At 44.7% G+C, this 4952-nt stretch overlaps 1 pseudogene; it reads right to left on the bottom strand.

The window, feature by feature from the left end:
* LOC105531575 overlaps nt 1-4724 on the bottom strand; it is a 12456-nt pseudogene extending 7732 nt beyond the window's left edge.
* Between the last annotated feature and the right edge of the window lie 228 nt (nt 4725-4952).

Genomic DNA, 4952 nt, shown 5'->3' with positions numbered 1-4952 from the left:
GCAAAATCTTACTGTTCTACACAGATCTACTCCCATCCTATTGTATCAACCAATAAAATCTCATTTTTGTTTAAGCCAGTTTTATTTGGTTTCCTGTTAAACACAACTGAAAAATCTTAACTGCCATTGCTGAGATATCCCCCTTCATGATGTTGTAATGGCAGGCAGCAGCTCCCGGTGTCAGATGCAGACATGACATCCAGAGAAGAAGTGGAATGCTGCCTGTCATCCATCTCTGTTTATTAGGAGTGAAAACCTTTCCTGTAATTTCTGATTCAGAAGGCCAGAGTTGTAATCACACGCTACATGGAATGGGATGGGAGTGATTAGCAAATAGCAATCTTTACTTATCCCTGAACTTGGGGAGAGGATCATCTTTCGCTAGCAAACAGCTACAGTAGAAGAACATCCAAATAAAACTGAGACTCTGGCAGCAATATAAAATATGAAAGGGGAAAGCTATTGGGCAAATAATCAACAGCGTTTACCATACTAATAGATGTATTAATTTTCTGTAAAGTTGTGTGTGTGTGTAGAAAATATCAGGAATTGTACATATCAGTCTTTAACAGGATTTAAATTTGGGAGGGGGACTATCTGGAATGGAAAGGATGGATATTTTTACTTATACAATTTTCATTAGTTTATATTACTTTGGTGATTTAAATTTAAAAGAACTGCAATCTAAAAATGGGCTGCTTCCAGAATTAGAGCTAGAATAAAAATATAGAGTCAGAAGGCTGGATATGGTGGTTCACATCTGTAATCCCAACGCTTTAGGAGGTTGGGGCAGGAGAATCACTTTAGGCTGGACTTTGAGACCAGCCTGGGGAACACAGTGATACCCTGTCTCTACAAAAGAAAAAATAAAAAGAGTTATGAGCATGGTGGTGCGTGCCTGTAGTCCTAGTTACCCAGGAGGTTGGAGGATTGCTTGAGCCCGGGAGGTTGAGGCTGCAGTGAGCTATGATCGCACCACTGCACTCCAGCTTGGGCAACAGAGTGCTTGTCTCTAATACATACATAAATATATGTATGTCTGTGTATGTGTGTGTGTTGTGTGTATATGTGTGTGTGTGTGTGTGTGTATCTGTGTGTATGTGTATGTATATATGCATTAGGGAGAAAGAGAGAGAAAGAGAGTCAGAGAAGCACATGTTTGTATATTCCAGTCCCAGTCCTGGCCCCTACACAGTTACTCAGGTGCCAATAGCAGGTTTATCCCTTCTGGGGATTTGGAGGAACAAGGCTATCAGAGCCTGATGCCATCAAATATTTAAACCATTCACCTCCCTCCCCTCCCACTCTCAAAGCTGTCTTCACATCATAAATTGGCTTCCAGGACATGTTTTCCTACAGGGAAAGAATGTGCTGGACATGCCATTGTGAGCATTCTGTCCCCCTTGGCAGTTCCATTTCTCATCATAAATTAATACATTGCTTCTCTGGCTCAGATAGCAGGATAGGAGCTGAGTTAGTAGGATCTACTTTCCATTCCCCAATAGATAGATTCTCTCTTAATGCTGTTAAAGTCAAGTTCATAAGCCTGGACCATGATGAATTCAAAGTAAATGTCACCTCTGATGCCACTTGGCAGCTGGCCAGCCAACCTGCCCTGATGACATTCCTGTCTCTTCAAGCACATTTCTTTCAGACTCCTGTGCTTTCTAGCCACATTCACCTCAACCAGCTGTCTCTTTCTTTCTCTCTCATTCTGTCTTTTCCTCTACGACTCTCTCTCTCTAATTATATATATACACACACATATATATATGTGTATATATATCTTTCTGTCTTCCTACCTCACCACTTAACCTTCCTTTATCCCTTCTTTTCCTTTTTTTTTTTCTTTTTTTTTTGAGATGGAGTGTCTCTCTTTTTTGCCCAGGCTGGAGTGCAATGGCATGATCTCGGCTCACAGCAACCTCCGCCTCCCAGGTTCAAGCAATTCTCCTGCCTCGGCCTCCCGAGTAGCTAGGACTACAGGCACACACCACCGCATCCAGCTATTTTGCATTTTTAGTAGAGACGGAGTTTCACTATGTTGGTCAGACTGGTCTTGAACTCCTGACCTCAGATGATCCACTCACCTCGGCCTCCCAAAGTGCTGGGGTTACAGGTGTGAGCCACCATGCCCAGACTTCTTTTCCTTTTTCCTTCTGTTTTTTTTTTTAACCTTAATTAACCATGGAGTTGATTAATAATATATACCAGAGCTACGTGCCAAGCACAGAGCTGGGCCATATGTAAAAATTATATTCTGACCTCACAATAACTCTGAAAGGTGTTTTTGCTCCTATTTTACACAGAAAGAAGTGGAGGCTCATAAAGGGTAAGTAGTTGTGTTTCATAATCTTAAAGGTTTTCTCTGCTTAATTTTCAAAATTAGTAAATTAAATGCTCTATGCTTCCTTTATCCAAGAAAATACAATTGAGGCCAGGCGTGGTGGCTCACGCTTATAATCCCAGCACTTTGGGAGGCTGAGGCAGGTGGATCACTTGAGGTCAGGAGTTTGAGACCAGCCTGGACCACATGGCAAAATCCTGTCTCTACTAAAACCACAAAATTAGCCAGGTATGGTGGTGTGCACCTGTAGTCCCAGCTACTTGGGAGGCTGAGGCAGGAGAATTGCTTGAACCTGGGAGGTGGAGGTTGCAGTGAACCAAGATCGGGCCATGCCATTGCAGTCCAGCCTGGGCAAAAAAGAGAGACACTCCATCTCAAAAAAAAAAAAAAAAAAAAAAAAAAAAAAAAAAAAGATGACCTTTTGAACAATAAAGCTCCCACTGCTCTTTGCCTCTCCCCGTCCTTCTTCCTGAGAGTGGGACTTGACCCTGATTCCTCTGACACAATCTTAAACTTCTTTATAGAGGAGATAACCTTCTCTGTCCAGTCAGGCTCACCATACTTTCTGTATCTGTGCAAAAGGAAGAGGTCAAATCTTCAGCCTCTAGATTTGTAACTTTCAGTAACTTGGAGATGGAGGTTGTGGTAACATTAAATCTGCTCCCTGGAAGGTCACTTTTTATTATTTTGGGTGCTTAATTAAGTTGCTCAGCCACATCAAGTGTCCTCCCCCACGATCCTAGAAGATAGTGAGGTAGAAGTAGAGAGGAGTATCTCTTCCAGCCTACTTCAGTAGAAGTCTGAGAGGAGCAAAAGAGAAAACAAGATGTTTCTGGGTGGGTTCCAGGCCCCTCCACCCTTCTGCAAGGGAGTGAAGGCTGTTTATCTCCTGAAGACATGAGTTGTCGGATTTTGGTTATAGGCTGGAGGAGTAGAAGCCACCACTGTATATTCTTAGCTAAAGGAAATATAAAGCATTTAATTTACTAATTTTGAAAATTAAGCAGAGAAAATCTTTAAGATTATGAAGCAAAACTACTTACCCTTTATGATCCTGCCAAGGATCAGAACATGGCAGCAGAGAAGTCCCAGGTCCAGCTGAGTGTCCAGACCCTGTTGGATTCAGCACCATGGATAGAAAGCCCAAAGCTGGCTGGAGGGCTGAGGGTTCAACGCCAGGGACAGATACCACCCCCTGCCCCCACCCCCAAATTTCACCAGTCTCCACTGCTATTCCTGGGAGGAACCTAACTCTAGCCATTAGTTAACTGGCCCCCAGCACTTAAATGTCCCGATAAACAATGGGTTGGTTTCCTTCTAAGTCCTTCCGGAATTTTACTGAGCTGTCTGTTCTGCAGCTTCCTGATAGAGTGGGGTCCGCCTTAGAGCAACTCTTATTAAGATCCAGCTGATTTGCATATATCTGCATTCACTGGGGCTTCTCCATTCTGGTTTTATTATAAATGAATTGCTCAGAGGAAGAAAGGGAAGGATTATTTCACGACTTTTCGTCCTCTTCTTTCCCCCTATTCCTAGGGTCTCCGTCTGGAAATTCACCCCAGATGCCTGAAGGTGTGTATGGTGGAAGAGGGTAGAAACCAGACTCCAACAGTCAGATGTTTGCCAGAGCATCCTATGTAGATTTCCCTGGGTAATTTCCCCCATCTGCTTGGTTTCTGAAAGGTCCTTCTCAGGTTCAGAGGAAGTCTGTATTTTGTTTTAGCACCTAGGGTCAGAACCTCTGGGTTGAAGTCCCTGGAGCTTCAGTAAGAAACCCTGACTAGTGCCTTAGAGCCTGCTAAGGGGATGGCACCCGGTTCTAAAGAGGAGTGAGGGATGGTGGAGTGAGGACTCATTTTGAAATGAAAGGAGTCCCGGGTCTCTAAGCAGCTTCTAAAAATACCATCTCCCAGAGCTGGAGGGAGCGGGAGGGGAGAAATCGAGCGTGAGGAGAATGAAGATGGAAAGGAGGTGGCAGTGTGAGAACCCTTCCTCAGGTAGGTCTGGTTTTAGAGGTTCCGCCTGCATCCAAGGACTGGACGGATGCCACACCTCCTTCTGCTTCCTCAGCGGGCTTGTCTCCCGTAGTGTCCAAGCCACAGCCTCTCCTGATGACTTTTCTTTCTGCAGGTAAAGAAGACCAATTCCTCCCACCTACTCCTCCTATTGCTACTGTCCAGCAAGTATGTCTGAGTGAGCACGTGTGCATTTACTCACACACATACACACGAACACACGCAGAAATGGCACATGAAAGCAGGTTGTAAATGGCCAGTGATCTACGATGCCAGGAATCCTCCTTACACTCGGTATTCAAAGAGGTATGGACTGTGGCAGAGACAGAATGGTTCACCAGGGCATCTGCAGCACAGAGCATGGCGCCCAGTGAGGGCTGGGTGGAGGGGTGAGGGATACATATATGCAAAAGCACAGACACTCAGACCGCAGGGGCCAAGTAGTCACAGGATTCACATTCACTCTCGAGGCTTCTTAGGCTATGTTCGCTTCCAAATAGAGAGGGGGTGGGTGCCCCAAGAAAAGAGCTCGGAAAAGCCACGAGGTGGGTGGAGCTTTCTCCCCTCAAGTTCAGCCCAGATGGTGGCGC

Source organism: Mandrillus leucophaeus, unplaced genomic scaffold (assembly GCF_000951045.1).
Source record: "Mandrillus leucophaeus isolate KB7577 unplaced genomic scaffold, Mleu.le_1.0 Scaffold895, whole genome shotgun sequence".
In the NCBI taxonomy this organism is placed as follows: Eukaryota; Metazoa; Chordata; class Mammalia; order Primates; family Cercopithecidae; genus Mandrillus; species Mandrillus leucophaeus.
Note: the sequence above shows the minus strand (reverse complement) of the source record. Positions and strands in the feature narration are given on the sequence as shown.